This window comes from Anabas testudineus, chromosome 10 (assembly GCF_900324465.2).
Source record: "Anabas testudineus chromosome 10, fAnaTes1.2, whole genome shotgun sequence".
NCBI lineage: Eukaryota > Metazoa > Chordata > Actinopteri > Anabantiformes > Anabantidae > Anabas > Anabas testudineus.
This window is the reverse complement of record NC_046619.1, coordinates 13,324,563-13,337,586: the sequence shown is the minus strand read 5'-3', so window position 1 is coordinate 13,337,586 and position 13,024 is coordinate 13,324,563. Positions and strand designations below refer to the sequence as shown.

General features: G+C 42.1%; 1 protein-coding gene across 5 annotated transcripts in view; it reads right to left on the bottom strand.

Annotated features, from left to right (window-relative positions):
• mid2 (midline 2) overlaps positions 1 to 13,024 on the bottom strand; it is a 116,397-nt gene that overhangs the window by 67,221 nt on the left and 36,152 nt on the right. For 2 of the 5 annotated variants that reach the window (XM_026358314.1, XM_026358319.1), the window contains exon 1: positions 9,564 to 9,822. The exons of 2 other annotated variants lie outside the window; for them this stretch is intronic. The gene's annotated coding sequence lies outside the window, so the exon portion shown is untranslated. Of the gene's footprint in view, positions 1 to 9,340; positions 9,533 to 9,563; positions 9,823 to 13,024 lie in introns of those variants that run through there. One more of the 5 variants, XM_026358316.1, reaches the window with a different exon arrangement.

Genomic DNA, 13,024 nt, shown 5'->3' with positions numbered 1-13,024 from the left:
AACAGTTTTTAACAAAATCCACTTTTCAAAGGCCCAGCAAGCATCTGAACAGATTCAAGGTCAGTCTGTTCTCTGCCACCAAATCAGTAAAGTATAAAGGCATCAGGCAGAGCTGTGACTCACAGCACCACTTAGTTCCCCCAATGCCCTGGTTATCAGTGTCACTGTAGCTCTTGATGGGAAAAAAACATGGACTGAAACTCTGGAGACAAGTTCTCCTACTTCATCTCACTATGCCTCAGCGGATGTCACAGACACTCCCATATTATAGAACAAATAACAGCAGAAGACATTCTGCATGAATGATATTGGCACCATAATGTGTTTATCTGCATAGTGGGTGCCATCCAAACTAAGGCCTGTCACAGACACTGTTTAGTAAATATACAAATGGACAAATGCAATCACAAAATTAATCGCTTCTGTAGCTGTTGTTTTCTAATCGTGGCTTATGTGTCAGGTGTGGGCGTGCACGTGCATTGTCTGTATGTAGAGCTGCATATGTACATGTGTACAGAGCTGCAAGCGTCTCTGATTTCTGACCAGTGTTTGTTTTGTCTATACATATGTTCACATGCAGGTGTGTCTCACAGTGTTCCCGACTTCAAAGACTTCACTGTGGTGTGCAGCAGTGTGTGCAGTTGCACACACCCACTGTTATTCCCACGGCTATATTTGTTTCCTATATTGTTTTATCTGCCTGTTTGCAGTAGTACTGCGGACTCTATTGTGTGATGGACATTTGCTGATGCAAGACAGTGAAAATGAAATAAACAATCAATGCTTGTCAAGTGCGAGGCCAAGCCCGGCTTGCTAATTGGTTTTATACATTTATACTTGAAAGCAAAATGAAATTAGATTTTCACAGGGTTGTGACAGTGATTAGAAAACACACCCTCTCCTTTACCCTCCACTTAATACTTCTGCCTGTTACAGCTTGGCAGCCTGTGGGTAATAAAGTTAATACTGTTAGACGTTGTCTCATCAACTCTCTGAGGCTCTTTTGCTGTGGTGAAGAGCCTTATCAGGCCTCAGCACAACACTGTGTAGCATCCATGCCCCTGCCTCACTTCAAACTGCTTCCATTATTCATGTGCATTTGCCCAGGTGAGAACAAACGCAGGATCAGAAGTTGGCAGAACAGCTTATTAGATATTTAGACGCAGCTGAGCATGCTGAGGGGGAGGAAGGGATGAGCATAGAAGGGAAGAACTGAGGTACCTCTAACCGTCAACAAAGGCAAAAATATAAATTAGTAAATAGGCTTCAAACCCAGAGGGTAGACTGCCGACAGACTGCAGTAAAGTGGACAGTACCATAAAATTCCTCTGTTCTTATATTTTCTTTTTCTGTAGCATTCATACAGGACTTCCTGCTAGTTTAAAACTGACTAAAGTAAATATATATATATCTCCCTCAATCCGCACAGCTTGCTCTGTCCCACTTACTTTACTGACAGCAGTTTAAAATTGTAGGAAATGCTTTCTAAGCCTTAAATTGGCTGTTCAGTGCATTAAGACTAAGTTTGCTTTCACACAAAAAGATTATTGACATTTCAAAGCCAGCTCACCTTGAACAGTGCCCAAAACATGGTTTTATTTTCTATGACTAAGCCTCACAGAACTGTGATAAACCAATTCACCCACATGCGCTGCAGAAACTAAAATAATGTAAAAAGCTAACATTGCAGAACTTAAGAAATCTATTGTCTTGCCCTGTAGAAAACCAACATGCTTTTATTGACTATTGACAACAATCTGCATTCAGTGTTTCTATAGTTTTGTCTGAATGTGCGTGTGTGCATGTATGTGTACAAGAGCAACGCACCAAGTTAATGGCTTACCTTTTACTGGAATTTTCTATAAATATGCAAATTCTCCCTACATCGTGGGAAAAAGCAATCTATGCATCACGTAAATGGCACTTTCAGCTTCCAAATAGAGGATTTTTTCAGCAAGAAATTGCATTCCTGGCCCCTGTATACTTATAATAGCCTGGAAGGACCTGCAAGAAAACAATAGCACTCTGTGTAAAGATTGACAATAGCTGACACGTCAAAATGCATCGTATTTGTACTCTAAATGAGCAGGCTAACTGCTCTGTGAGATGCCATCCTATTAATCAGTATCTTGAAAATATCAATTAGCAAATGATCTTGTCCAAGCTGGTGTTACTGATTCGAATGGGAGGCACACACCCTGGTCAATACTAAAGGCTACTTGTATGACGTCTTGTACGACAGCTGTACAGCTACATTTAAAAATTCTGCAGCTCTGTGGTGATAAACCTGACATAACGCAAGACAAAGAGTCAAAGAGTAAAAATGACTTGGTAGCGAACACGTGCCTATGTGTATTGGTGTCTGTACATCATGTCTGTGCAGTCATACAAGGTAAATACATTCATTCTGATACAAAACATGGCACAGATGAAAACCTTGTTGGAGTTGTCTCGGCTGAATCATCCATAACCCCATTACACACAGTTGGAGCGACTAACCTAGTTTTGGGACAATTCTGATTCTCAATAGACGTGGAAAGAGGGGAAAAAAATGTGTGAAATGACAAAATGAAATTGACGATTTAATATTTTAAAACCTTGATGAATTTTCAATCCCAGCGATTGGCGCCCTCAGTGCCTGACTGCCACACCTTAAGCTGCACACTGTAGGACCCTGTGCGCCCAGAATTTATCTCTACATCAGCTGCATTTGTCCAGAAGCAAAGAGAAATTTATTATAGGCATTAAATTAAAATAAAATGCACTGAGCTGCCAGCGGCCACACGCAGGCTTTCTTACTCTACAAGTACAGCATTCACCTTGGGTCAAAGTCTGCACACTCCCTCCCAACATAATACATCCAGGAAGGCCATTTACCACTTCAGCTGTAGTAGATGGTGCCATTAATAAAGCAGGAGGTGTTTGTGATGTGCTACTAGGTTGTTCAGTTATTCGTGATAACCTGGTGTCAGAGCGAGAGACGGAGAGGTAAAAAATAAACCAAAAGAGATGAAAAAACACAACAAGGTCAAGAGAAATCAACTCTAAAATAGATCACACACCCCGGGAGACAAACACAAAGAGCAATAAAGTCGGAGAGCAAGAGAGCAGAGAGTGGATGAGAGACAGGAGACCTTGCCATCAGTGTGACCCCAGGGAGGGGGTTCCTGTCCTCCTTCTCGCTCAAAGTCAGACCTTTCTATTTATACAGCACTGTAATGTTTGGCATTTCCTTCGAGGGGGGAGAGTATGAGCCTTTGTTTTTCTTGGCCGCTGTTCGATTGGCTCAGCAGGCTCAACGCACTGAAATGTCAGCAGTTTGCTCAATAAGCTTTATTTATTACTGATAAACATTCACTTGTTCCTTCTTGAGATCAAGAATCTTAATATTGCCAGTGATGAAAAGACATATTGTTTCATTACATAGTCGACATGCTCAGACAGTTGTTTGATGGATTGATGTTTTTTTTTTATTATTATTATTACTATGAGACCTTTAGTAGTAGTGCCAGTGTGTATAACCTGGGAGATTTAACTGCTTCACAAAACGATTTGTCCAAAAGCAGATCTGAGCTTGCTGATTGCAGCTGCAGCAACAACAATGATGTTGCAATGATATGCAACACATAATCATTGAGAACAGTCATTTTCGGGGGCCAAACAGTCACTCTAATTCTCAGGAGTAGATAACTTCACCGACAAAGCAGTAAACACAGGCAATGCAATGTAACAATGGGATTCCTAAAATCACTCAATGGGCTATGATTTCAGCCAGTCTGAGGCTTCTTAACAGCCACACTTATCTTATTTTTAGTCTTCCCGTAAATGACTTTGTAGTGCTGTTACTCCACAGTGATGGTAATGCCAGACACACACAAGTGTTGTTCATGATGGTGCATGAAGCAACAGCAATAAATGAAATGGTCTTATTAACAAATGTATAATGCAAGTATATAAATCAAATATGTTAATACGCGGATGGAAAAATTCTAATGCATAGAGAAAGCTTTCACATATTTACCACATTCTGAATTATGCGTTTGTGGACAGAGAAACAAAAACAACCCCCCCCTCCTCCTCTTACTGTAGCCCTGACGCTGAAGCCGACACAAATCAATAGGTTGTTAGTTAAACAATAGCTGCCCAACATTGCCAGCATTTTAAAAATAGCCAATCCCCGGGGCGCTGCAAAAGTAAAGAGAATAATTGTGAAGGTTAACAATGCCTACTGCTGTATGAGTATTGAGCTGAACCGATGGCCCGGAGACTAAAAAAAAAAAAAAGAGCAATTTGTCTGGAGGCAGGATTATAAGAACTCCTACTCATGTTAATGACCAGTCTGAAGAAAGTGGTCAACTTCAGTGGAGCAATTTCATATTTTAAGGAACTGAGAGCGTTACGATACGATGTGTGAAAATCCGGTGTTCCTAGAGACCACTGCATCTAAGCTATAAACCAGCACAAGAGGAAAACAGCTGCTTTTAGATAAAAGGTGTATCTTTAAAAAGCCTGGTGGGCGGATGACAGTATGTTATGTGTCTGTATTTGTGTGTGTGTGTGTGAGAGAGTCAGTTGAGGAATCAACTGTCTTTTTTCCTCCTCTACCCTTTCCTCTTTTTGTCTTTGCTTTCTACGCCGTGTAGCTATTAACCCTCCACAGAATCCTACAAACATCCTTGTAGCTCGAGAATCTTTTTTTCACGCCTCCTTCTGTTCACACCTACCTCTCGACCTGTGTCTTTATACTCACATCTTTCTCTCTGCCCGTGTTTCTGTGCCTGATCCCTGTATTTTTTTTTTATCGTAACTGCTTCCTGGCCTGTGCTGGCATTAGTTTGTTGAGTGGAGGTGTCTATCATAGCAAGCTACATGGCTCTGTTGAATGGATTGGAAATAAAGATCGTACTAGTTGGTAACAGGTTTTTACTATGGTTGGAAATCTTCTAATTCAGTGACAATTGAGGCACACTGGAAAGTTCATTTTGGTGCACTGTGCCAAGGAACATTGTGCACTTTGCAGAATCTTCCATGACATTTTTAGATCGCACACCATGATATTTAAATACAAAGGCACAATATTTATCCCTGGGTCACATCACTACCTGGGTAGAACTCTAAATGTCTCCATGACTCCTCCCAACAGGGAGGCTTCAGGGATGGGCAGCATGACTGCAGAGCTGGGCCTGATCCAAGCTCCCAGTGCCAGCAGGTGAGATCATGGGAAACACGTGTGTCGCTGTAGGAGCTTTATACACAGGCAGCTGGCTGTTAACTAGCGTGGTGGGAGATCTGCCTCCCTCCTCAGCTCAGCTGCTGCTGTGAGGCTGAAGTGGAGAAGCTCGGTCTACCTACCGTCTGGTTGGATTCGTAGGATTTAGACCCAAATGTTTTTTTGCACAGTTCAGAGCAATAGCACAGGCAAAGGCCTGAATCTAGCTGCACATCCAAGTAGGAGTCCTTTCGGCTGTGTTGCAGCTGCAGAAACCGTACAAGCTCAAGTGATATCAACTAAGTGAAAGCTCATTCAGTGAATAGCAATTAAATTTATTAACTGCTGATATTCTGCAGGCACAGTGCACTCAACGTTACCTGAAGGCAAAGCCACTGATGCACTGCACAGGCAGTAGGCTGAGTAGGCTCATTACACTTTGTCATGTAATAAAAAGTGCTGCATGTTCTTCCTTGGCGGCTTCAGCAGACTGATAGCTGAGTATGCAAGCCTGTACAGTGTTGAGCTTCTATAAAAGTTTAACAATTATAAAAACATACATTAATCTCAGGTTTAAGATCTCATAATATATGTTTTTCCTTCAGTTTCCCTAATTTGAATTGTCTGTGCCTCATTTCTGATCGAAAAATGATGCGCGTCATTTGACCAGATAGATGAAACTGTAAGTTGGTGCCAGGCAACACTACTCTTTACTGATGTACGTGCAATGCAGAAGCACAGGCTATGCCTCTCTTGGCAGAAACCTCCATTGCACTCAGCGAAATGAGAAGATCAAAGGAGTCTGGAGACAAAAACAGAGGAGGCCATCTGTCAACCACACATCCGTCTATGCTATGTCTGCCTCAACTCCCTATTGAACCCTTTGATGAATTCTATATCACCTACAGAAAGCCTCTATTAACAAATACTCCACAGAAAGTCATTTTATTCTTAATACATGGCTGTCAACAGGATTATTCTCATTTTGAACAATAGCTGGTTAGAGCCAAGGGACGTAACAGCAGTTCCACCTGTTTTCTTTTATATATAGAAAGTCATGCTTTCTTCTTTGTTGTGCCAACTCTTGTGGTTAATATGAGGCTTGTTACAGACCCCTGTGGTTTTGTTGCAGCATACAATCTACAGACATACATTAAAAGATGTACTAAAAACTGCTCCACACAAGTCACCTTAACAGGATTTAGTGTTGTGATTACACCTTAAAGTTACCAACACCTTTGTACCCACCATAAACCATCCCCTCTTAGGTATTATTATTCTTAAACAACAAACAACAACATTCTTATTCCAACAAAAAGAATGGCATTTCATCCTTCCACAATAACACAAACACTGAAGCCTAATTGCCTAATAGCATATCCAAACTAATCTGGCTTCTATTTATTTAGGCCCAGCATTTGTTAATACTGAAGGATCTTCTCAGCTCATTTACTACCCGTATGTGCACAAACAACAAGGTCGAGGGTAAAACCTCAGGAGGTTTATTAAAGGGACCATTTCTGCCAGCTGAAATGATTTATTTGAACCGTTGAGAAGAATTAGTGGACTTAATGCAGTCGGGATTTTTTGCAGAAAGCTGGAACACTGTGACGAATGGAAAGCGGTGGAGTACAGGGCAGGGATTTAAAAACATCAGGGGTGCATTCATGGCTTCTGTTGGTATGTGCCTCAGTTGCATGAAACAGACCACCTTAGTATACACGTAACACCTACTCTATGTTCTGTGGTGGTTCCGCCATCATGTCAGTACCAACTTTAGATCAAGTTGTCTGTTTTAAAGTTTCATCAAGGCAAATGGAAGACTTATAAGACCTTTCAGTTCCCCTCGGAATTAAATATATGACTTATGTCACCTATGAAATAAAGATAAAAAAGAGTTTTCTGCTTAACTAGGCTTATTTCTAAGCTGCTGAACTCTAGACTTTATTTAAATGTCTTCAAGGACTTTTCAGGAGCATAATAAAGGTGAGAAAAGCAATATAATTTATGATATGTTAAGTACCTGCACCTTGATAAATCAGCTGAATGCCACTCGTCACTTAGTCAAAAAAATGGCCAGGGGGCCAATCAGACATATTTTTTAGACTGACTGCGGGAAGTTAAGGACAAAACGAGGTCAATTACATGTCTGCTGCTGTTTTCTTCTACTCCGAGAACTAATGCGCTGTATTATTAACACCCTCTTACGGTCAGACTGTTGCACTTACTGCACAAAAGAAACCATTCAAACTGATATTTGCAATATTCTTTTTCTTTTTTCTTTTTACAAACTTTTGACCTAAACTCAATTGTGTGACAACATCAATGTCAAGCCTTTAGCAATTCAAACCAAACTGTCAAAACATCACACATCATTGTACCTTGAGTATGACCTGACCTCATATATCACTGGTAAACGATGTTTCTTTCAAGCTAGTACTTTCTCTTAATCCTCTCTGATGCGACTTTATAAGACAACTATTAACAAAAAGCCCCAAAATAGGTGAATGGCAGGTACAGTAAACACAAAAAAGTGAGTTTTGCAATGTACCCTGAAGTACTAACAGAGAATAGCGCCCACCATTTGCCAGCAGGAAGAGGGACTCTGTGTTGGATCGAAGGAGAGGACAAGACAAAATCTGAGTTACTGAAAATGAGAGGGAGGACAGAGAAAGAGAGAGAGCCCGGGAAAACAGCCCTAAAGACAGGCAGTCAGGAATGAGAATGTGTTTTTTTCAAGGTACAGTATAAGTGGCAGCCTAAAGCACTGAATCTGTTCTTGTCTATTTGAGATGGAAGCGTACATGAGTGTGCTGATGTGTAATCGGCCTGATGAACCATGTTGGGTAATGGTACAAGACAGGGCAGCTCCGGGTAAACTACTGCTACAGTGCACTTACAGGACACGCACAGGGCTGATTGGCTTGGTGCTTTTACTTCACCTCGTCGTGGTTTTACATCACTCGAACAGCTGGCAGGGTCTTACGGTGAAAGAGGCAGGTAGAGTGTATCAATCTGGAAGCAGGTCTTAACATTCAGTAAAAACCAAATAACAGCAGCGAAGCACTTAAGATGTACTTAAGCCTGGCAGACGTTCATCTCACAACAACAGTGGTCACCTTTCCTGTTAAACTCTCCAACACTCCAATTCAGAGGTATGCACAGCAGCCTACCAACAAGCACGTCTCCTCTTCCTGTCAGCTGAGCTCAGCGTGGTCATCAGAACTCGGATGAGTTCAATGTTTGGCATTCAGCACTGCATGACATGAATTATGCGTGGTGACACTTCAGCACGCTCGTGACAACTTTATGCACTTCATCACAGTTTGACAGGGTATTAATTCCGGGGCAGTGGCTTACTCCAGCATCACCCAGTGGCAGATTTGTGTTTGATTTTGAAGTCTGTGTTCACTGCTGCGGATCAGCTTAAATCGTAAATAGATGGACTGTGGATTCATCTACATAGAAATGACATTTGTATTTGTGTCAAAGTCTAATCATTCATCAGTTTCATATCTTAAGGAACCCTTAAAACAAATAGTTTAACAATAAATGTTAAACAACAACAACAATATATAGTATAACAGTATAATACCAGTCATAGTAGTAGTACTGCAATACTTTGAAGAAACTGGACAGTCTGAAAAAGACATAAGGAGCCTGAAGTATTCCTCATAAAATGCAAATAAGCAAAAAGCCCAGGAAGCCTTCAGGTCCCCATCTAAGCCTGTAAAACTTAAAATAAGCAGAGGGTTACACGAGTTCGTGAAAAAATATTCCACATGAGCAACACATGAGTCTCTGTGCTCAGTCACTATAATAACAATCTGCGATCCTGTGCGCAGCAGGGATACCCAAACTATGGTCCGTGGCCATTCTATGGTCTCACGGGACTCCCAGGGAAGGTTTTATTTATTCGCTGGACACGATCCTGGATAAAAAAAAATGTAATGTTTTCCCTCCAAACCAGGGTTTCCATAAGAGGCTGTCCATCAGCAACAGAAATCTATCCATATATGGCAGAACATCTGATGGTTTCCGTGCGTCTTCATTATTTTTCTCACACACATGACAACACACTGTCCACAAAGCACAAAGTGTCTAAGTTTGAACATTATACCAGCAGCCTACCTCAAACATGTTCGCTCGCGTTTGACTCGGGTCCATTCAAAAGAAAGCAGCTTAAAGCAAACGCATCAAGAAAATCCCAGATGGATGGTGGAGGAAGAGAACCGCCGCTTCCCTCACCCCCGGCGTGTCTGCGCTCTGCGCGGCCGCCACAAACCTGAACCGCGCACAGCCAGACCGAGGCAGACACCTCTCAGTGCGCAGGGGAGGGGTTTCAGACACCTACCAGCTTTAAATGCCGAACGCTCTTTTCTTCAGTCATCTTGAAAAGTAGCCAGGAATGAAGTTGAGAGAAACACAAGAGGGGTGGAGAGACAGAGAGAGAGAGAGAGAGAGGGAGAGGAGGCTGAACCGAGTTGGGACTCCCCAAGTGTGTTCCACACGGCGCGGCGCGGCGCAAAAAGACCAGCCGAGGTGCGCTGAGTGAGTGCGCTGCGCTGCGCTGCTCCGCCGGCGACAGCTCCCAGGCAAGAGGAATATTCAACTTTAGGAAAATGAGGGAGGGAAAGAGACACACTGAGAGAGAGAGAGAGAGAGAGAGAGGTGGTGGTGGTGGTGGTGGGGAGAGAAGAGCCAGACAATGACAGGAAAGCGGCTCCTCCTACCATACAAAAAGCAAAGAGGCTTCAACACGTTGGACTGAAGAGAGCTGGACACGTTACGCCGAACGGCCACTGGAGCTGAATAACTCCCAACAGTGTTCAGACGTCACACTAATTCATAGGGTTTATTGGATAATCAGATTTCAATCTGAGGGCAAACTGGGGCGCAGCAACCATCGACTTTAAATATAATGAGGTTAATTGGTTGCCGTGGCAACCGGCGCTACTGTCCGCTCAGGTCACAAAACTGTTTAATTCCCATTAACAGAGATGATGGCAGCTTTTCAGCCGGGATGATGAGTGAATTAATGACCACAATAGCTCTTCATTTTCTTATTTTGGGAACTGATGCAACTCTGGGTAATAAAGCAGTTGATATTAAAAGTCCTACTATCAATAAGTAAAACAGGGAGGTAATATCATGTTCAACTGCATAAAGGCCCAAAGGCAGCAGTTAGAATATTAATAGATTTAAACATGGGGAGAAGTGGTTTATTATAATAGCGATATCAGGCTTTAATCTTCTGGATTAATTACAAGATTGTGCCCGTGTCTTCACTGTCTATGTAAAGGGATTCCTATTGTTATTTATTGGTAGTTAACATGTTGCACAAATGACACATAGACGGAGACGTGTACTGCAAAAAAACATGTCCGAGAATTAACATGACTCAGTTCTGAGGAGGTGGGTGTGCCGACTGTGTGTGCAGGAAAACAGCACAGGTTAAGAGGTTTTGCAGACATTTCCAGTAGACTGCTCTGGCATGCCGCTCTCTGCCAGCCTGTCCTGCACCTGTTTGACAAAAACACAGCTTGTAATGTTTTTTTTTTTCCCCAGTGCACCATGCTCTGCACTGCATGGTATCTCAGACATGAAAAACACAGAATAATGTTATATTGATGTAAATGTCACTCAGCATTGATTACATATTAGGCTGCTACAGAGTGCATTAGACATTTTAACAAACTGCCTTAATAAGTAAGTGTTTGAATGCCAAGTTCAGACGGTCTGAAATGTTATTTCTACCTACCAAATGTAAAAAACCTTTCCTCTGTTATGAAAGACAGTGGTGTGACAGTATACTGTACATAAATCCAATAAACCAACCTTGGCACCATTGATAGTTTTAAGATCAAGCGATCAAAAGTAGACAGGATTATTGGCTAACAACAAGGTCCTGCAGTCAGACTTCTAAAAAATGAAAAGCATGTATATAATGGTTTACCACTTAGCCAAAATGAAGCTAGCGCTTAGAAGGAATCAGTCGCATGAAGGTGTATCACAGTAAGCTGCAGTGGGTAAACAGTGGCAGACAAGGTGTGGCCTGAAGAGCAGGTGTGCTCGACAACTGTCAACAAGAGCCACCACAAATCGTCTGAGAGCCTGTCTGATTCTTCAAGCTTACCGCTTACTATATTTACCTGTTTGTCTATATTGAATCTGTCTACATACACGGATGTCATGCCTTTTCTTGTCTTGATAACGGCCCCCTCCCCACCACCAAACCCTGTCTTCCTGCCGGCAGCAGTGTCGGCCTCCCAGCGTGCAGATTGTTCTGCTGATCTGTTCTGTGCTGTACAGTCGAGTCTATCTGTCATCAATGCCTATCTGCTGTGCTTCTTTTTCCACCAAGACACTGGAAAATCTCATCGCTGTGAAGTCAAGGTGGAGTTACCAGACAAAGTGAGTGGAATCACCCACAATCCAAACTGTATCCCAACTCTAACGCCGTGCTTTTTAATTGAAGCTCTCAGAAGACTATCAGTCTAAATTATTACTGAGATTTGGATTATTGGGATAAACACAGCACATATATACAGCATTGCACATGCTGATCTTATCCAAACTCTCTACGGTGATTGTCTACATATTTTCTGTATGTGATTAGAATTCATTATAGAACGCTTTTTCTTTGCTGCATGGTTAGAGAAAGCGAATATTAAACTTTAATTCCCAGCGGGGGTATTTTGGATTTTAATAGGTCTTTTACCCATTGAGCCTGACGGAACGGTTGAATGATTGACTGCACAGACTTAGCCTGGATCCAGCCCCAGGCATCCATCAGTGCTGTCTTCACTCAGATACCCTAACTGACCACGTGGACATCTGAATTTTGTGACTGGCAGTAGTTTCCTCTGAAGTCAGTTTCAGTGTCCAGAGCTTGAAGCAAGCTCAGCCATTTGTGGACTCAACAGTACTAATGTATACAGTATTTACTCAGAGTGTGTGCAAAGCAGCTCTTTGCTGCTGTGCTGTGGTCAGGGGATAGTAATTGACATTTTCATACAAGCCCATTTTGTTTTCTTCAGATACTCTAATCTCAGTCTTGCTTGAGCCACTGAGACTCAAGTGTCACTGTATATTGCACCTCACATGTGATTAAAGCAACGACAACAGCAAATATCCAGCTGATAAAATGGATTATAGTCCCTGAATTTCTCTGATAAAGCAAAGTCTCGAGATATAAACTGGCGTCTGTCATTATACTCACATGACTATATTCAACAGATCCATTTGATCACAGATGGATGTGTGCTTAAGGCTGCTTAAGGCTGAACGCTATGGTACTTTCTGTCACATGCTGCCACTGCCTCTGTTCCTTCTCTTATACTGTAGCATTTTGAAGCCCCACAGGCTTCACAGCAAAAGAAGGCTTTGAATCCATGTCCCCTTTGGGGAAAGTGGTAATTGACACTTTCCATTGCCTGAGTTTGATGGTTCTTTTGTGGGGAGTGACGAGGTAAAGATCTACTCTTACTATTTGAATTAACTCAGTGGTGGACGTTAGTATCCTCACGCAACAGCTTCAATTATCATCTGAAATAACTGTCACTGATATTACTGTACCTGTAAACGGTACTACAACATAATGTATTAAATATAAAGGGTTGCCTTAGAAAATAACTCACAGTGAAAAGTGTGATGAATACTTATGAAAGACCATGGGGCAAGTGACAGAATGAGGACAGGCTGGAGTACTGAGGCTGCTGAAGACAGTAAACACGCTGACCACTGGAGACTTGGCCTCTCTATTGTGCTACCGAGGCCCAGGCATGGGGCATATTCTATATCAAATTACCATCA